Source organism: Vanessa cardui, chromosome W (assembly GCF_905220365.1).
Source record: "Vanessa cardui chromosome W, ilVanCard2.1, whole genome shotgun sequence".
NCBI lineage: Eukaryota > Metazoa > Arthropoda > Insecta > Lepidoptera > Nymphalidae > Vanessa > Vanessa cardui.
The window spans coordinates 4,730,903-4,753,952 of record NC_061153.1 but is presented as its reverse complement, the minus strand read 5'-3'; positions in this window follow the sequence as shown (position 1 = coordinate 4,753,952).

Below are 23,050 nucleotides of genomic sequence, written 5' to 3'. Positions count from 1 at the left end.
TTCTTTCCTTCCCCATAATTCCTTGCCCACACCGTGTCACCTGGATTAAACTCCCTAGTAATCCCCGTTACTCGTCGTTCCTGTTTCTTTTGTACTTGTTGCACCCTATCCTCTATCATTCTCTCTCCATGTAATAAATCGAGTCTCGACCTAATACGCCTGCGTTGTAACATCATTGCTGGTGAAAGACCAGTGGTACTTTGCTCAACATTTCTATATGCTAATAAATAAGATTGTAATGCCGCTTCTACATCACAGCCATCCCTTAATGATTTTTTTATAGCCCTTTTGCACAACTTAACCGCTCCTTCTGCCGCTCCATTACTCGACGGGTGGTATACAGGTGTAAATGTAACTTTAATCCCGTTGTTATCCATAAAATTACTATATTCTCTACTGGAAAAAGGAGGGCCGTTGTCTGACACTATCTCTTTCGGTAAACCAAATCTTGCAAAAGTTTCCCGTAAAACCCTAATAACTGCTGCTGCAGTAGTTGTTTGCATATAAAATATCTCTAACCATTTGGAAGTTGAGTCTATCAAAACGAGAAAGGTTTTACCATGTAGGGGTCCTAAAAAGTCAATGTGTAGTCGTGACCATGGTTCCGTAATATATGGCCACGGTTTTGGTGGAGCTCGGACTGGTGCCGCGTTTTCCATGGTACATGTTTCACATTCTTTGCAGGTTCGTTCAATATCTGCATCCACGCCCGGCCACCAACTTCGTGCAATACTTTTCATTTTAACAACCCCTAAATGACCCACATGCATTTCCCTTAAGAGTAACGGTGTCAAGCTTTTAGGTATAACTAAGCGGTATCCCCAAATCACACAGCCGGCATCTAAATATAATTCGTTACGACGTATAAAATAAGGTGTTAAATTTATATCATCACAGCTCTTTGGCCATCCGGATTGTATATAGAGTATAACCTTTTTAAGTATATCATCCCTATTAATGTGTTCTACCACCGTCTTTCGCGTAACCGGTAAAAAATCTTGAATAAAATTAACGTAAGTCTTTTCTTTTACCTGACGTTTTTCCTTACCCACTGGTAATCTCGACAATGCATCGGCGGCATTTTTATTGCTCCTAACATATTCAACATCATACTCATAACCTGCTAATATTACAGCCCAGCGCTGAATTCTACTAGCTGCCATAACCGGTATACCCGATTTATCTCCGAAAATCGATACCAACGGCTTATGATCGGTACGTAGGGTGAATTTTCTACCATACAAATATTGATGGAATTTCCTGAGACCATAAATGATAGCCAAGGCTTCTTTTTCTATCTGTGAATATGATTTTTCGGCGGAGTTAAGCACCCTAGATGCATATGATATCGGTCTTTCCCCTTGCGGGGTTAAATGAGATATAACCGCGCCTACTCCATAACTACTCGCATCCGTTGTTAAAATTAACGGTAAGTCTAGGGAATAGTGCGCTAAAACTTTACTAGAAATAAGGATCTGCTTTACTTTATTAAAAGCCACGTCACATTGTGTATCCCATTGGAATTTAACATCTTTTTGCAATAACTTATATAACGGTGCTAATATCATACTTATATTAGGTATAAATTTAGCGTAATACATGACTAATCCTAAAAATGAACGCAACTCCGATACATTGGTAGGTATATTAACATTTTTAATTGCCTCAACCTTTTTAGGACACGTATGGACCCCATCTTTGTCAATTACAAAACCTAAATACGTCACGGAATCGGCAAAGAATGTACATTTTTCCTTTTTAATTTTTAAACCATAACTTTTTAATCGCTTAAAAACTTCATGAAGTGTATCTAAATGAGATCGGTTGTCTACCCCAGTAATTATGACGTCATCCAGAAAAACACCTACCCGTGGCATGTCTGCAAATATTTGCTCCAATTTTCTTTGAAAAATACCTGGGCTAGACGCTAAGCCATATATAAGCCTATTATACATAAATAAACCTTTATGCGTGTTGATCACCGTATATTTTTTTGAATCGTCCAGTTCTAGTTGCGCATATGCTTGAGATAAATCGAGTTTTGTAAATTTAATACCACCATGTAACTTAGCTAATAAATCCTCCACCCGCGGTAAAGGAAAACGATCCACCTCTAAACATTTATTTAACGTTATTTTAAAATCACCGCATATACGTATAGTACCATCTTTTTTCATAACGGGTACAATAGGTGTGGCCCAGTCAGACGTATTTACCGGCGTGATCACTCCGTCCCTTACCAGCTGATCCAGCGCGCGCTCCACCGGCTCACGCAGCGCATAAGCAAGCGGCCGCGCGCGCATGAACACCGGCCTCGCGTCCGGCCGCAGTCGGAAACCAACCGTTCCCCCAGTGAAACGTCCCAGCCCGTCCGAAAACACCTCACAATATCTGGAACTGAATTCCTCAAAATTAAACAAAGTCGAATCTATTTTATTACAATTTGCAGTAGGCAATTCAATTTCTAACTCATTAATCCATTGTCGTCCAAGGAGATTAGTCGTGGCGGATTTAATGATAAATAAATCTAAATGTTTACATTTATTTTTATATGTAACTAAAGGAGTAATTTTCCCCACCGGTTTAACGATTTCCCCTGTATAATATTTTAATACGAAATCGCTTTTAATAATCTTATTATTCGACAAAAATTGTTGATAACAGTCATAACTAATGCACGAAATCGCACTGCCTGTGTCTATTTCCATACATAGTATACATTTATCGACACGGATGTTAATAGTGTATGGTCCAAAATTTTTAATAAAACTATTTATGGAAAAATTATTTACCTCCTCACTGCTACTGTCCTCCCTTTCTAAAGATAAATTACTATCTTTTGTATGTTATGAAAGGTCACAGTTCCGCGTATTTTGGGACACATCTTCTTTAGATATCCTTGTTTATTGCACACTCGACATACATACAATTTAAATTTGCACATATTGTCACTATGATTTCCACCACATTTTTCACATACTTGACCTAATTCTCCTTTTCTTGAGTTCATGAGATTATTTTTGCGCCCGCTCCGCCTGTCATTAAACGCTCCGCTTGTGGTACTTGCGCCGCCGCCTAAATCCGGTTCTCGCATGTTTACTTTACGATCACTTCGTATTTCTTTTAATCTGTAGTTTTGTCGCCTAAAACTTTTTGATGCCATCGGCGATGAATTATGCACTGATGATTCCGTCACTGGCAAAACGTCATCTCTTCGCCTGGTACGGTTTTCAACCAATGCAGCGTCCGACTCAGCCGCTTCAATGGTCACCGCTAATTTAAACGCCAAATCAAACGCTATGTTGTCTTCCGCAAACAACCTCTGTCTAGTATGCTCACTTATCAGACCACATACGAACTGATCCCTTAAATTTTCTGACAAGGTTTTAGAACAAAAACCGCAGTATTTTGTCATTTTCTTTAATTCTGCTGCATATTCCGCTATAGACTCGTTAGATCTTTGTACTCGTTGCCTGAATTTGAAACGCTCCGCGAGTACACTCGGTTTCGGTTGCAAATGGCGTCGCATTATATCCACCAAGTCATCGTAGGTCTTCGCTGATGGTTTCTCAGGTGTACAAAGATTCACCATGAGCTCATAGGCGTCACTACCAATGACTGTTATCAATGTCGCTATTCGCATTGCCGGTTTCACATCATTGACGATGAAATATTGCTCCAAACGGTCAATGTACAAATTCCAATCGTCTTTGTGAAGATCAAACGGTTCTAATTTTCCCACCGACATTTTTGTTCACTGCTAACACTAATGCGTGTGTCCTTTTACCGCCTCGTCGCCACTGATAAATATGTGAGTAGTATATACCACACAGCTCGATATATAACACTGGAATTAGGGATCACAATGAAATACGTCCACTCAGTCTAACGTTTAATCGGAGACAAAGCAATATATGAATACCTTAAAACCTAGTAACAATTATTTATAATAAATCTACCCCACATATATCACAAAAACCATACAAAACATAAAAACAAACAATAAAAGAATAATTTAGACAAAAAGTAAATTATTCTGAGAAGAGTACAGTTATTATGGTATAAGAAACAGAATCCTCAGAGGATAAGCTTTCAATATTTGTGAGTTGGCTTTTCGGTCTTTCAGGATGTGTTGTAGTGGAGTACGCCGACCATAAGTAATTGAAAATTACCGAAAAAAATATCTTTGTCATATGTATTTTTTATTTCACTGTGTGGTGTACAATAAAGAATAAACTAAACTAAACTAAAAGCATTCGCCTGATGTATTGGCCATAAACGAAACCTGGATTAGAGAAGGAGATGACATATCTCTGCTGCAAATACAACAACAGCCTGTAAATTCCCACTGCTGGGCTAAAGGCCTCCTCTCCCTTTGAGGAGAAGGTTTGGAACTGCTACAAATACCAGGGTATATTTTTAAACATATACGCAGATCTACAGGGAAAAGAAGAGGTGGTGTTGGTTTTTATATTAAAAAAAATTCAGGACTCACATAATACGACATCCGAAAACGTCTCTAGAACAAATGTGGATTGAGTTACGACACAAAGGGCTTCGCTTAGCCATCGGGACTGTCTATAGACCGGAAACACAAAATATTGGAAAATCTATAGAAGAATTAAGTGAAACTTTGAGCTCCCTGTCAGCGTACAGTTTTCAATGTCTCTTAACTGATTTTAATGTTGACCTTTTAAATAGTAGTTCAAACGACACAAAAGAATTTTTAAGGTCCTTAGATCAAAATTACATACAGTTAGTTCAGGAGCCCACGAGAATAACTAAGACATCAGCAACACTTAGATTTAATAGTAGTAGACACCCCAATGCTGTGTACAAAAATCGAAGTAATTCACAATCCTTGCTTAAGTGACCATGCCTTAATACTAGCAGACTTTGACATAAAAAAAAAACAAAAAGATGGGGTAAAATCAATTACCAAAAGATGTTTTAATGATATAGATGAGGAAGAATTTGGGGAAGATCTGAGAAATATTTCATGGAATAAAATCAAAGAATCTGAAAGCATTAATGATATGGTAGCAAAGTTCAATTGTGAAATATTAAATTTATTTGATAAACACGCACCGGTCAAAGTCATGAAAATAAAAAACAATTCTAATCCATGGATTACCGAGGTTATTAAAATAATGTTGGAAAAAAGGGATGAGGCGCTAAAAAAAGCCCATAATAGTAAAAATGATGCAAGTTGGTCATATTATAAAATGTTCAAAAATTTTACCAATGCAAGTATAAAAACAGAAAAAGAAGCTTATATAAATTTCTATGTGAATAAAAATGCCAATAGACCAATTCTAATGTGGCAACATTTTAAGAAAATTTCTCCCTTAGGCAAAGGCAATTCACGATTTTTTATGACATTGCCAGGCAATGAAATCACAAATTTAAAGACACTAGCCCAATTCACAACGAATCGAGACTCGAACACCGAATTTTTCATAAAAGAATGCTCGCAAGAGCAAGTACTTAACATACTAAACAACATCTCTTCAAATGCAATTGGGCATGATAATATTATTCAATAACTATGATAAAATTAACTTTGCCTGTTACGCTTGATATTATTACCTATATCATTAATCAATCTATCAAAACACACACGTTTCCAGACTCATGGAAAATAGCAAAAGTAATACCTTTACCAAAAATCACTTAGAAAACTATAAAGATCTAAGACCCATCAGCATTCTTCCAGTTATGTCAAAAATTATAGAAAAAATCGTATGTATGCAATTAATAAGCTACTTAGAAACCCATAACATACTTCCAGAACATCAACCTGGCTTTTGAAAAGCTCATGGAATGGCCGCTGCGTTATCAGCAGTAACAGATGATATTCTTTCGGCATCAGATAATGGTAACGGAAGTATAGTCGTTTTATTACATTTTTCAAGAGCTTTTGATGGTATAAATATTGAACTTATGTTGGCAAAATTATATTACTATGGAATATCACACAATGTTTGTAAATGGTTCATGTCTTTTTTAACCCTAGATAGATAACCATATTTCACTTTACACTAAAGATAACCATACGTCGACTCGACGTGCGAATGTTTGAGTGAGCATAATTTTTTAGTAATTTTAGCCTCAAAGGCACTTAGGACAGGCGCTAGACTTGTGCTCTCTGCAAATGGGATTTTTGCAGCTATCACAAATTGTCTTTATCATCCTTCTAATTTTTGACGGACAAAAGGCACAATATTTTCTTTTCTTTGGCTCAGGTATACCGTCATCTTGTGTGGGAGGTTCAGCTTGTCTTTTTGGTAATGCACCACTAATTATTTGTTTTATATTGGTGGGCAAGGTAAGCATTTGCTGCCTCGTCTTCATCCATGGGATCATCAAGCTATTGCTGAGTTTTTTCATAAAATCTCTACGTCCTAGCGGTTTTTCTTCTTTGGATATGACATTATCACAGTAAATAATGTATGCATTTATAAATGTCATATTCAAGATCCCATAAAATATAGCCATGGGCCACCTGTTTGTTTTGCGACTACAGGACATTGACGAGCACATTTGGTCGAAAGTGTCGACTCCTCCCTTTGTTTCATTATAAAAATGAATCATATTTGGCTTGCTTGTCGTAGGATGAATAGTGCCCTCTTCATCACATGATGATAGAACATACACTATTTTACTCGGCTTTGGTTTGTACGACACTAATGTCATTGGCCCATCATAGCAAAACATGGATGTTCCTACTCGTCTTGAACGCATATTTTTCAGCTCCTCGGGTATTTCACGTTTATTCGACCAAATAGTACCGACTATTGTCAAGTTGTATGGCTGCCTGAGCAAGTTTTTTACTAATGGAATTGATGTGAACCAATTGTCACATGTGACATTTCTATTACTACCATGAACTGCTTTTGTAAGTTCTTTTACAAAAAATTCACCGAGTGGTAAGCCATTGGTTTGAGTACATTTGCCTAGATATGGCATAGCATCAATCATGTATCGTGTAGCAATGTCACAAGTCATTACAATTTTTAGTCCATATTTACTGGGTTTGTTTGGAATGTACATCCGAAAAGGGCACCGACCCCTGAAACCCAAAAGCTATTCATCGATAGTTAAATATGGTCCGGGATTATAATTGGATCGACAGTGGTTTATAAAGATCTCCCATATTTTTCTTATTGGAACAAACGTATCATTAGACCTTAATTCTGACCGTAAAGATTTGTCGTCCATTCTTAAACATCTTATTAAAAAATCACATCTGTCTCTGCTCATGGCCGCAACATATCTGTTCCCTGAATAGGAACAATCAAATAGCTCATCCGTGGTCAAATGGTTATCTTTCATAGCAGCTGTTAGTGTCAGTATGACTTTGAATCTTTAGTTGGATTTCAACGTTGGTCCATTTTGTTATCTCCTCGACAATGTCATCAGTAATAAATATATTGAAACATTCTAACGGCTCATAAAGGCTTTTATTCATACGAGTGGGCCCCCTAGATGTCCGTATAATATTAGCAGATGACACTCTGCCACTTGTTCTGCTTTTAGTAGCCGTCCAACGATGATTGTTATTACTTCTGAAAATTTGACGCTGTGGAATAATAATAGAACTCTGCATACTTAGCGAACCACTTTCGGGAGATTCAAGGTTATTTTCAGACGCATCTTCAGAAACTGCTGATGGAGCACTTACTTCAACGTCTTCGGCATCACTCTGTATTTCGTCTTCTAATAAATTATCTTCAGATTCACTGTCCGACCCCTGAATCTCTTGATCGCTCGTTTCATGTAACAACCGGCTGATTTCTGTATCGTCTATATGAATTTGTGACGTCATTATAATCTTTTGATCTTGGCCTATAAACAAGTAAAATTACTAACAAAAAATATGTACAATATTCTCAAAAAAGTCTCAATAACATATATTGCCAAAAGTCAAAAAACTGACACTAAAGATAACCATACGTCACTTCGACGTACAGTAGGTAAATATCTACGAAAGTATGGCACTTACCGGGGCGATGCGAGTGTGTCCTGCAAGCTCTGACGGCCGACTGAGTTGGCGGGAACGGCGAGTTTAGGGACGCGAAAAACAAAAAAGTTATATCGATTTTTTAAAATCGATTACGTCGATTCGACGTAGGTTATCTATCTAGGGTTAAAGGGAAGAAAACAGTATGTTTCTATAGAAAGTTCTGAACAAAAGGAACCGCTGATTTCGCACATTAAATCTAACACACGTGGAACCCCACAAGGATCAAGTCTAAGCCCAATCCTTTTTATCATATATACAGTGGAATTAAGTCGCGAGTTAAATAGCTGTAAGATACATCAGTACGCAGATGATACTCAGGTATATCTACACTTTGATACAAAAAATACAAACATTTCAGTAAATTTTATAAATAATGATTTAGAACGTATCTCAGTGGTCGGAAAAAAATAATTTAGTTCTTAATGCGAATAAATCAAAATATATGGTACTGGGCAGCAAACATCAACGTGAATGTATTAAGGGACATAACTTACAGATCAAAATAGGCAATGAATCTTTAGAACAAGTAAAAGTTGCAAAAAATCTTGGTCTATACGTTGACGAAAATCTCAGATTTATAGAACATCTAAATTTGAAAATAAAAAATGCTTTTTATAAATTAAAAGTTCTATATAGCTTGAGACCTTTCATGTCTGAGAAAGTGAGAGTTACCCTGGTTGAGTCACTTATTTTATCGATTTTTAATTACTGTGACACAGTGTATGGTCCCAGATTACTGAAAAAGACCGAAAAAGCTATTCAAAGAGTTCAAAATGCTTGCACTAGATTTTGTTTTGACGTTCCTAAGAGATCACATGTAACTCCTCTCATTAATTGTCACAATATTTTAAACATGAAATCATGTAGGAAGCTTTATCTAGCAGTATCTTTACATAAAATTGTACGGAGCAAAAAGCCAAATTACTTATATCAAAAGCTTGACTGGCTAAAGAATAGAAAAGATAGGAGTGTCCGAAAAAATGAGAAGCTTAAACTATAAGTTCCTAAACATAAGACAGTAGGATTTAAAGGTTCTTTTAAATATGCTGCAGCAAAAATTTGGAATAACCTACCATCTCCCTTACGTGAATGACATTTTTCAATTGTAATTTAAAAAAAATGCCTTAATCCTTCGTCTACAAGTAGAAGTGGCTACGTAACAAAAACTTTATAAATTAATGCGAATGAAGCAAAATATGAAAGAATAGAATCCTAAAAACTTAGTCTTCTCTTTATTTTTATTTAATCATAGTTTCAATTGTCCTAGCCATGACGTACACATAGAGTTATCGTTGTTATTATGCGAAGATGTGCATGCGTGTATTAAGTTTTTGGCGTTCTATTAATGTTCAGCTTTAAAATGTAGTTATTGATCTGGAGAAATTGCTTATTTACTTCTTTTTGTGTTACATAAGAATGTCACCGGTTTCTCTTTTACTTGCTTTTATATCAGTTTTTGTTTTTTTTTATTTTTTGTTTTATCATTTTCATTATACTTTAATATATTACGGATCGGTGCGGCGCTTTTAACTAAATCAACATAATATAGAAGGAACAAGCTGAAAATCAGCGCTGGGCATAGCACAGCACATAGCTGAGCTTGCAACCATTGCTATACGGTCGTCAATGAAAAAGAGTGGTAAATTAGAAAAATGTGTCCAGTATGAGTCGAGATGGCCCAGTGGTTAGAACGCGTGCATCTTAACCGATGATTGCGGGTTCAAACCCAGGCAAGCACCGCTGTTTCATGTGCTTAATTTGTCTTTATAATTCATCTCGTGCTCAGCGGTGAAGGAAAACATCGTGAGGAAACCTGCATGTGGCAAATTTCATAGAAATTCTGCCACATGTGCATTCCACCAACCCGCATTGGAACAGCGTGGTGGAATATGTTCCAAAACCCTTTCCTCAAAGGGAGAGGAGAGCTTTAGTCCAGCAGTGGGAATTTACAGGCTGTTGTTGTTGTTGTTGTGTCCAGTATGAATAATTAGTATCTCATAAAAAAATATGTATGTTTATTTTAAAAGTTACTTTGTAATGTTCGACCTATCTGAAGCAATAAAATTTTTATTATTATTATTATTAAAAAAAAATAAGACTCCTCAGGAATTTTATAGCCATTGCCAAACGTTATTCAGTACGATAATGACTTACGTTACACTTCACGAGACTTTACCGACTACGATCGACGCCAAACGCGATCTTAACAGAAAAGTTACTATGTAGGCATTTGTTCGCGGCTTAAAAGAACCTTTGGGTTCACGAATTCGGTGTATGCGATTTGAAACCATAGAAAAAGCTCTTGAATATGTTCAAGAGGAATTAAATGTTACATATTTACAACAACGTACAGACGGACTAAAACAGCAGTTGACCCCTAAAATGCAACCCATTCCATTCTCACAATATCGTCCTCAAAACTTTCAACCACCGATATTTAATTGGCCAGCCCCTGTAGGACAACGTCCTATACAACAACAACAGCCTTTAAAATTTAATTTTAATCGAAATCAACTTCCGTATAATATGCATACAAAAACGCAACAGATATTTAATGCACCACCGCCTAATTATAATCCACGCAGTAATGTTTTTCGTTTGCCATCTAGGAATAAATCCCCTCAAAATTCAATACCAAAGCCTATGAGTGGAATCCAGAGTTTTAATCCCAGACCTTTACCTCATACACTAATGACTGGACATGACTGGTGTAAATCGGGTAACCCACCACCCACAAATTACCTAAAATCTCGCGAAATGAATATGAACGAATGTTTGCCGTATGATAATATATATTACAATTACCCGGATTATTTATTTATTCGGGTTTAACAAACAGCGTCACAATAGGTCAAAATACTAAGCTTAGATTTAAAAAAAAAATACATAACTGTGAAACCAACACCGTTAACCACAGCTTACTACTAAAGTTATTGAGAGATAGACGATACAATTTTTATATATTTTTCTTAATTTGTATGTATATATTATTTATTTATTTATTTATTTTTATTTAAAATTCTTTATTGACCAACAACATAAGTTGTGACAAAAGGCGGACTTAATGCCTGAAGGCATTCTCTACCAGTCAACCTTTAGGCCAAACAGAAAGTCATGAAGGCGGTAACAATAAATTTTATAATAAATACGATAGTAATAATAATAAAACAAGAACATAGAGGTAATATTGTATATATGCATAAGAATACACATTTATAACTATATATACATACATGATATAAAATAACAGAGTTGTAATAGAAATTATAAAAACACAGCGTAGTGAGAAAAAAAAAGAGAAAATTAAGAGAGGTTTTTAATAAGATGATCCTGTAAACGACGCTTGAAGAATGTCTTAGTAGGAGCCTTTCTAATTTCTACCGGAAGTTTATTCCATAATCTGACAGCTTGGACAGAGAAAGCGTTAGTTACGAAACCAGAGAAGTGACAGGGAAAAGAGAGAATGAGAGAATCAATAGAGCGTAGCTGTCGATCGTGATTGTCAGAGAGAAATTTGAATTTATCTTTTAAGTAATCAGGGGAAAGAGGGTCAAAAAGAATAGAAAAAAGAGTACACAGTAGCCGTAAATCCCTGCGTTGGCGGATAGGGAGCCATTTGAGTTCGGCTCGACAATGGGAAATGTGGTCGAATTTTCGAAGGCAGAAGATGAAACGCAGGGAATTATTTATGAGGCGATCGAGTTTATTTAAAAAAATTTCGTTGAGATCGACATAACACACATCAGCGTAATCGATGATCGGATATATAAGGGCTTGCACTAGCAAAACTTTGGTTTTAATAGGGAGAAAATTTCTAAATCTATTGAGACACCTTAAGGTAGCGGTGACAGAGCGACTAACTTCATTAATGTGCACCTTCCAGCTCAAAGTTGAATCAATGTGCAGTCCGAGATCTTTAACATTTTGAGAGTAAGGTATGATATTGTTATTAAACACGATATTTGGCAAAGAAGAACACTTGGAAATGATACGCGAACTACCAACAATGATCGCCTGACACTTAGCTGGATTTACCATGATACCATATTTATTAGACCAGTCATATATATAAGTAAGGTTTCGATTAATTTTATTTACAGCTGAATCGATATCCTCCAACTTAGTATGAATATAGAGTTGCAGATCATCGGCGTAGAAATGGTAAGAACAGTCGATGTTATAAGTAAGAAAATTTATAAAAATAGAAAAAATAATAGGAGAAAGGATGCCACCTTGCGGCACACCAGCAGATAGATCAAGCCACCCGGAAAGAGATTGATCCAGCCTGACCGCTTGCTGGCGGCCGCGAAGATATGAGGAGAACCAGTCCAGAGCTGATGAAGAAAAGTTTAAATACTTAAAAATGGCAAGAACAATATCATGATCAACCAAGTTAAACGCGTTAGAAAAATCAATGAGGACCAGTATGGTGATCAATCTATTCTCCATACCAATCCGAATATCCTCAGTTACTTTGAGAAGAGCAGTAGCTGTACTATGGCCTGGTCGAAAACCTGACTGATATGAGCTGAGAATATTATTGTTATAAACAAAGGAAGAAACTTGTTGGTAAATACTTAATTCTAAGACTTTTGACAGGAAAGGAAGAATGGAAATGGGTCTGTAGTGATTTAACTGGGAGGGGTTGGAAACTTTAGGAAGAGGAATAACATAAGCTCTACGCCATAGTACAGGGAACTCTCCTGATGAAATAGAAAAATTTACAATGTGAGTTATAGCTGGCAGTATATAGTCTAGAATAGATGTTATCATGTATCGATTAATGCCATCAACACCAGTAGCATTAGAAGAGATTGACAGTATAATTTTACGAATTTCTTCATCAGACACTGGAGAAAGGACGAAGTCGTTAAAAGAAGGAGAGGCCATGGATTCAATTTCTGAAATAGTACGTAATTTAATATTAGGACATAATAGAGTACAAGAAGAAAAATGTGAGTTTAAACTATCAGGAGACAATGAAGGCAAAGAAAAATTATTGTTACGCTTATTTATGCCTAATGTTTGTAGAAATTTCCATATTGAGGCCGGAGACGAGTTACTTACGTTAATATGACAATAGTGGCGTTTGGCTGTTCTTACCATTAAGTTACACCGGTTGCGTGCAGCCTTATATAACTCCCAATTTTCTTTGCACCTGTCATGTTTATATTTGCGGAAAGCACGATCACGACGAGACATAGCCATACGCACCCCTTTGGTAATCCAAGGAGCGGGCGGTCTTCTTATCTTGACAGGACTCATTGGTGCATGTTTATCAAAAAGTGATGAAATTGATGTATTGAAGTGAGAAACTTTATCATTAATTGTTGATGAATTATACACCAAAGACATGTCAAGCGATACTGCATCATTTTTTAGGTTTTCTAAGTTAATTTTAGCAAGATTGCGCATCCACACTGTAGGAGGTTTAATTTTAGGAGGCTTAAGCTTGTAGGACACATATAAAAGATCGTGACGAGAGAATCCGGGAGCTGATAATTGACCATATTTAATGACATCATTTGTTGAGGAGACTATAATAACATCCAACCAAGTATCAGGCGAGTCAAAGTTATGATGTGTAGCTCCAGAAGGGAGAATGTTGAAATTAATAGAATTTAAGAGACTAGAAAGTTTTAAAGAACGTGGTGTCATTTTTAACAAATCTGTATTCAGATCACCCATGATTACATGATGTGTGTAATCCGATGAAAGGGACTCAAGGACAGATTCAAGTGAAGAGAAATAGTCAACAGCAGGAGGACAATAAATAACTCCAAGAACCACTTTCACACCCCTGAGACGGATTTCAATGAATAAAAATTCAGCAGAGAACGAAGAAGAAGAAGGAGATGAAAAAATAATATTATAGGGAATCTCAGAGCGTAGGTAAATAGCCACACCTCCGCCACCTTTGCCTATACGGTCGTTCCGAATTAGCACAAATCCAGGAAGACTGTATAAGCAGGAACTAAGAGAAGGTTTTAACCAACTTTCGGATATTAAAATGGCGTCTACAGGGGCATTGGAAAAGGCTTCAAGAAAATCAGAAAAATGAGAAGGTAAGCTTTGAGCGTTAATATGACATACGTTAAAAAGGTGAGGAGAATTGAGAAAAGAACTACTAAGCAAGGACCCTAGCGTTTCAGGAACATGGAAAGAATCATCGTCTACGTCAGAGGAACAACTACTACTACATGCTGATAAAAATATATCATCATATGTAGTGGACATAATTTTACAATTTTAATTGTAAGTTTCGAAAAATTGAATACAATATATAAAATATATATTAATATTATGAATAAGATATGCTGAATGATTTTATAAAAATAAGATAAATAATATGTATATACTCTTTCAATAAATATTAATACTATATCTACTAATTATTATTTCTGCACGTCCCGCCGGTTGACGGTTACATTAATACAATAACAAAATAATAAACACTGAATAAAAACAGGAAAAAAACAAACAATGTGGAAAAGAAAATACAAAAATTTAAATGGCCAAGGCAATAGGAACAAAGACAAACATAGTAAACATTAATTAATAACAGCAAGTACAAGGGTATTCTTATTTTGTTATCAAAAATATCGTGTGTTCTAAAATTAATAATTGAAATTAATACATGTTACATATAGACGGTAAAATACAGACGTTACATTTATAATCCATATTATTAGACATTGATTTCGACTTATATTCAAGGAACACCTTAACACAATAATAATTATAATGTTGATAAACGAAAGACATGCTATTTAAAAGTATATAGATATTTTAAATAAAATTAAAAAAGCAAAAATATCTATTGCTTATGCTGCTAGGCTGTACAGTATAATACCTTTGCTTTTCCGACATGACCAAAGTCAACAAGTAGTTGTGTCAAATGTCAACGTCAACTTAATTATTGAAATACCGGGTTACCGGGAGTTCTTATTTGTAAACAAAAACAACACATTGAAAAATGAAAATTAGTCACCACGTGAAATTAGAATTGAATTCAATCACAACATATTATCACGGAAAGCAACAAAAGTACAAAGAAATAACGTGATACGCTTAAAAATGACAAAAGAATACCCTTATTTATAAGATATGCAATGGCTCGAGAATTTTATAACAAGAAGACAAACATATGATACTATAAGTATAAGAAGGCAATAACATTGAGGTTAATAATTATAAAAAAAAAGATAATAATAATAAAATAATGAACACTATTTCTTAGCTCTCACTGCACGTTTGGGCTTGGAACTGAGACCGGTTGATGAGTTATCCTGGGTACCTGATGAAGATGCCTCACCAGCAACGTCGATTTTTCCAGTCAGCTTAGAGAGACTTTCTTCTGAGTCAATACGATGTCTGGAACCATCAGGCATCTTGACAAATATATTGCCATCTAAACTCCAACAATTCCTCATACCCAGTTTATTACGAGCAACTAGAAATAGAGACTGGCGTTGGTGAGTTAAGAACTCTGATAGCACAAAAGAGGAGCCCTTAAGATTTGCCTTTTTCTTCCAGATGGCACTTTTTAAATTAAGGTCAACAAACCTTACAAGCACGGGACGATGCTTACCCTCAGAGTGTTTGCCGAGGCGATGACAGGCAATAATTTTATCCTTAGTTGCATCAGGAACATCAAGCTTGTTTGTACAGATCCCAGAAATAGTGTTTGTGAGATCCTCATTTGCCTCTTCAGGCACACCATTAAAAAGCAAATATTTCCTGCGATGTCTCATCTCCACATTATCAACAACTCGGCTGATTTCCATTATTTGCTGTCTGAGAAGGCTTAGAATTGACCAGACGTGATCTTTAAAGCAATTAAATTCATCAGCCAGAGCTGCGAGATTGATGTTACTCCCTGGGGTACTTGCCTTCAGCTGCTTCTCAAATTCCGACATCTTCTCCAGCAAGGAAGCTTCTAATGCCTTTTGTGTTTCCATTACAGTGTAATAGTTTGCCATGTTTGATGTAAATTGTACAAACTCAGTGTTTATAATGATGAAGTTTGTTGTGCCGGCAGGACAGTGCAGGTGATATGTTTAAATAAGCACTATATGCATATATTAAGCTGAGATAACACTTGTAAGTATATAATAGAACTTAAACTTTAATAAACTGATGAATATTGTTGACTTCGATTAAAAATAGATAATAAAATCGAAACTTATAATCCCAGAACAATGTTATAGTTTTCTTTGCCTACCGCCAAAAAAAAACCTGAACCTATTTAACTGAGGAACAAAAAAAATGAAAAGAAATAACAAATTTTAAAGTAGACAGAATAAATTAAAGTATAGCAAATAAATAGAAGAATAACAATTTTGGTAGCTCAAAAATAAAATATAATAAAAATAAAAATTAAGTGGATTAATTACTTAAAGTGGATTATTAGTTAAAAGTTATTACTAACTAGGAACTTACATAAGATTCGATTTTAAAAATATTATAGTTAACACAGTTTTATTTGACTTCTGTTATAACAGTGCATTACAATCTTGCAACTTATCTAGAATTGATTTTTTATAACAACCAGGGGTGTTCATAAAGATATCTACATCATTGAAATATTTATTGTATATTTCGATCAGGCGATACATGGGCGAGCGTTTACCAGCAGTAGTACGAGTTTTAGGTAAAGAAAAAAGTGATGCAGTACGGCAAGCTCTTATGTGTAGCCTGATCGGTACTTGGTAGCAAATTTTATTTATAATATTAATACAGTCGTACTTGTTATGACATAAGTCATACAATAACATCGCTTGTAATTGTAATCTTCTAGATACTAATCGCGATAACTTGTATTTTTCCAAAAGTATGGAATAGGGAAGGCGGCTGTGGTAGCACTTAAAATGAAGGTATCGTAGGAATTTCCCTTGCACTCTTTCAATTCTCTCAGCATATGTGTTATAAAATGGATCCCATGCAGCAACTGCGTATTCTAGTTGAGAACGTACCAACATTTTGAAAAGATGGACAAGTGTGGTCGGGCGTTTAAAATCACTACAGGCACGAACAATAAAAGCGTAAATTTTGTACGCTTTATCACAAATATTGTAGGTCAAGTGTTAGCTTACTATCCAAAATTACTCCAAGTTCTTTAATATTCTGAACCCTTTCAAGAGTAGTATCACATATTGAATAATCGTATATACTAACCTTTCTTTTCTTAATAAAAGTTAAAATTTTACATTTATCTGAATTGAGTTTGAGTTTATTTTTGTTACAGTATTCGTTAAGTCGAATTAAATCTTCCTGAAATTTGTCGTGATCAGAACTGTCAGTAATAGTACGATATAATTTAAGGTCGTCAGCATATAACAAATAATTACAATTAATGAAACAGTCACTAATGTCATTAATAAAGAGAATGAATAGTAGTGGTCCAAGAATAGATCCCTGAGGGACGCCCGAGGTAATTGTAACAGAACCCGACTCATATCCATCGATAACAACTTTCTGAGTTCTATTTGTAATGTAAGATTTGAACCACCTCCAGAGATTACCTCGAATACCGTTAAAGGCTATTTTATCTAGTAGTATTTTATGATCTACACTGTCAAATGCTTTCCTAAAGTCCGTATATATACTGTCTGTTTGTACGTTGTCATCTCGATTCTCAAATAATTCAGTTATATAGACTCAAAGATTTGTTGCAGTGGAACGTCTACAGACAAATCCATGTTGTTGCGGAATTATGCTGTTATGAAGTAGTGGATAAATGCTACTGTGTATAAGTTTTTCAAATAGCTTCATTAAGGCAGGAAGGATGGAAATTGGCCTATAATTAGTTACATCTCTTTTTGAGACTCCTTTATGTACCGGGGTAATTCTAGCAGATTTCCATACCGTCGGGCATACTCCCTCCCTTAAAGATTTATTATAAAGTTCGAATAATGGTATATAAATTGTTGAAGCAGTTTAAGGAAAACGGACGGAATGTTGTCAATACCAGCACTTTTAGAGGGATCTAAGTCGTTAAGCTGTTTTTTTATTTTATTCTGTGGTATAAATATGTCAAATATGAAATTTTCAGTTCTGGTTTCTATATCCAGGTTATTAATATCAGTGTAGCTATACGACTTGGATATGTCAGTTGGTTGGAATATAGATTGAAAAAAAATTACATGCGTCCAAGCCAGTATTGGCAACGGAACTCATGTAGTAAATATTGGTAAGGATCTCTGATTTATTTTTGCGATTGTTAATGAATGTCTGAAAATATTTTATATTTACTGTGACAGCATCTTCGACTTTATCGATATATCTGTTATAGCATTTTTGCGATTCCCTTTCAAATCTTTTACGATATACACATAAAAAAATACTAGGTAATCAGATTTGTTTCTATATATTTTCCATTTTATCCAAGCGTTATTCTTGTTTTTGAAAATGTGTATTAGCGCAGGGCTAAACCAGACAGGAAAGCCAGAGCTAGATACTACTTTAAAAGGAATGCGCTGGCGTATGATGTTATATATGTGTTCATTAAAGATATTTGTACATAGTTTAGTGCTTTTATTTTTAAATAGCTCCTCCCAATTAATTTCAATAATGTCTTGATTAATTTTTATATAGTCGGCATTTTTAAAGCAAAACTTAGTTTGTGGATTGCTTGGTATATAGTTGTCTATACCATCAAAAGTCATTAATACACAAAAAAGGAGGGTGATATGCATCCACCGGCGTCAACACTATCGTTGGAGAATAAGTTTTGGAATTATAGATGGTTGTAATAAATAAATCTAGTAATCGACTTACATTATTTTTGAAATTATTTATTTGTACGCAATTAAATAAAGATAAAAAATTGACTAAGTAAGAGTTAGGAGGGCTATAAATATTTAAATTTGAAGGCTTTGTTGTATTACCATCAAGTGCCAGTCAATGTTAAGTAAATTAAAATCACTAACCAAGCAAAAGTTCTGTATATCCGAAAATTGAATAAAATCACGAATATTATTGACGTAAGAATGATAAACTTCGTTATCCACTCGTGGTGGAATATATACAGCACTTACCATATATCGACATTTTCCAGTGCGCAATTCTAATAGCAGATGATCAATAATTGGAGCATGGGCGTGGCGGCCGAGGGCGCGCTGAGCACGCACAGCGCCGAGCGGAGCGACCGCAGCACCGCCACCAGCACGCCGCCGCCGTCATGGCGTGATGTAGCTTCTCGGTTTCGGTCACTGCGATACACGTGATAGCGGGAGTCGACAAACTTATTGTTCGCTATATCAGCATGTTGCCATGTTTCCGTTAGTATAATAATATCGTAATTATGCATTAATATATTCATATAAATTGTATTTAATTTAGTTCTTAATCCGCGACAGTTTTGGTAATACATTGTAATTCAAAGTATCGAATTCCGTTGTTGAAAGTACAAAGTATTGTTACGCAGTTTAGTATACTTAGTTATTAAGGTCTTATTACAATATTTAGTCATGATTCCTAGAAAATAAAATGATCCACAATGCTGAAATATATTTATCAGAATGCAAAGGACACACCGTACGATGTAACTTATTGATACTATGCCATGTTCGTTGCTAAATATTTTGTTAATTGCTACCTAGATAATGTAACAAAAAGATAATTCAAGATAATTTCTGTTATATACGCCTAACAGAAGTATTTTATTTATTTATTTATTTATTTATTTATACTTCATTGTACACCACATGTTACACATTATAATATGTTACAATATTATATATAATATTGTAGAGTACAACGGGCGGTCTTATGGCTAAGTAGCCATTTCTTCCAGACAACCCAATAAGGAGAGAGGTTTTATGAAAGTTGGGTAGGTGGTGCTAAGTCGGTAATATACATAATATATTGCATACAAATATCTACATGTAAATACTCATACAATGTACATATAATATATATACATACATATACCCATACATTCATATATGTACATACACATACATACATATATATACATACACATACACACACACACACACATATATACATATATAAACATATACATATCAATATTATAAACTAATAAATAATTATAACTAAACTAATAAATAAGCACTTATATAAATCGTCTCTATGCAGATTCAAGATAAAACTTCTTTAGGGAATTTTTGAAAATTAATAGTGTTTTGGATTTTTTTATATTTAATGGTAAATTATTCCACAACTTAATTGCCTGAACGGTAAAAGAGTCACTGTAGAATTTTGTTTTATGTACCGGTATTTTGAGTGTAAGACTCCGGGAAAATCTCAAAAGAGAAGGATCGCCTAGAAATTGAAACTTCTCCTTTAAATAAGAAGGAGCCCTTAAATTAAATAACCCACAGTACAGAAAAGACAAAATATGCAAGTTCCGGCGAAATAGGGAGCCACTTGAGCTTCGAACGAAATACAGAAATGTGGTCATATTTGCGAAGGCAGAATATGAACCGGATGGCGAGATTTTGAAGTCGGTCAAGCTTATTGAGTTGGTCCTCGGTCAGATTAGTATAGCTTGCATCGGCATAATCAAGAATAGGTAAAAGGAGAGAATTTGCTAACATAATTTTGGTAGGAATTGGTAGAAGGGATCGAAGCCGTCGTAGCGAGTTCAGTGAAGCGTAGGTTCTTCTGCTCAGTTCTTTCAAGTGATCTGACCAAGATAATGTTTGGTCTAAATACACCCCTAGATTTTTCACAACAGAACAGTATGGTAAACAGGTACCATTGTACTCAACAGACGGTATATCAGCGTAATTAACCTTAGAGACCATGCCCGGACTACCAATAATGATGACATGTGATTTCCCTGGGTTTATAGCAAGTCCGTACAGTTTACTCCATTGGTGAATTTTCTGTAAGTCGTAGTTCATTCCCTCAATCGCAATGTGAAGATTTTCAAGCGTAGTGTGGCGATAAATTTGAATTTCTTATAAATTTACAATAAAAATAAATAAATACCAAATGATACCTGTTAATTAATTGCTACTTGATTTTTGCCATATCATGTTTCGAACGGATAGCAAGCACTGGTGATGTTTCAGATTTACGCACAAGGATGACACCGTGCTTTGTCCATACGAATCTGATATTGATGAGGTTTTCATTGCGTTTGTCTGGCACGTTCACAATCTCGATATTACACTCCCTTGCTTGTTGTTCCATTGCCGTTAACTTGTTCTCTAACTTTTGTTTATAGCCGGGTAGGTTACTCGTTAGTGAAATTTGACTCTCAATAGTGTTTAATTTTTTATCCAGTAAGTCTTGTCGCTGGTCAACAGCGCATATAGATTTATCAACTTATTTTTAAAAAATTATTTGTTAGGCTTTTAAAAGATTCTTTTAGGCTAGTGTTATCGGTACGCATTCCTGCGATAGCAGTATTATGTTCAAGGATGAGGACATCTTCGAGAATTCACTCGCGATCGTGGTCTTCAGTGACGCAGAGATTGATTCAGAGATAGTTTTATTAATTTTACTGCTTAATATATTAAGCTGATTTTCAAACTTTTGTTCCAGTACCTTTATACGCGAGTCGATATCGTCGTGAGGCAGTTTGCGCTTACGAACATTAATAAAATAATTGTCTAAAAGTTCCACATCATTGGTTGGTAAGTCCGGGTTAGATGCAATTTTAGGCGTTGCGCACGAAGTCATAGTTTCCACAATGCAAAGCACTTAAACGCATAAGCTTGAATGAGATGAAAAATTACAACTGTCCTTTAGCCTCGAGGGGGTGCGGTATAGCCCTCCGCTGCAATGTTCTTACGACGCGGTGCTAGACAGTGATAGCAACTAATATACACACTTTTACAGCAATCCACTATTTTGTAAGAGCATGTACTAATGACACTTATAATTAATATGCACAGTTTCTACAATTGGATGTTTATACATTTAAAGCAAAAGAAATAAGGAATAGCACGTCTACTCTCAACAAGTGACCGACGACGACTGAGATTTATGATTACTACTATGAACAGGAATATAATCACTACAATGAACCCGAAGACTACAATACTAATTACAGACCCGACTATATTACGATAGTTCTATTGCTTATACGATACGAATAATGACCGTTTATTAAATGAAGCCGAATCACAGTCAGAAGCTATTTGTACCGATCAGTATTTTATTCAGACCAGAAATCACCCAAACCAAAATAGAATTAAACTTACAGACGAAAAGACAATTACCGTATTATTTTATATTAAAAACCCTCTGCTTAAACTTTTAGTAAATACCGGTGCAAACCAATCTTTCATTAGCCCTCACGCTGTAGAAAAGTATTTTTCAAATTTTCCATTAAACTACGATCCATTTGAAGTGACTAATGTGTATACGACAAGTAGGAATGAGTATTCTATTACATTACCGTGCTTTGACGAATTTAGGGATCCTCAAGACATTAAATTATTCATTTATAAATTCCATGACTATTTCGACGGACTGATAGGACTAGACTTGTTAACGAAATGGGAGGCTAAAATTGACTTAAAAGAAGGATACTTAATTACTCGCACTTCTTCAAATCCAATTAGTATGTATAACTCTCGCAATGTTAATCTATATGAGGACATTATCCCAGCCGGAACTTCAAAATTAATTCGCATTTCTATTAACTCCCCGGATGGAGAAGTTTTGTTAAAGAGCAATTAATTTGCAATTGTATTATCCATGAATGTCTTACCACAGTAAATAATAGCCGTGGTTATTTAGAGGTGGAGAACCCAACACCTAACGACATTATATTATCTTTAGACCGGCCGGCGAGTGCTGAGTTGTTTAATATTGAGAACACATGCACCCGATATACGACACGCCGACAAGAAGTACGCACGTATGTATCGATCAAGTATCACGCTTGAGAACGGATCATTTAAATTACGAAGAAAAAAGTAAGCTCTTTGTTCTAAATATGTGGACGTATTTTACATCGAAGGCAAACCGTTAACATTTACTAACAAAATTAAACACAGAATTAGAACTACTGACGAAATACCCGTGCATGCGAAAAACTAC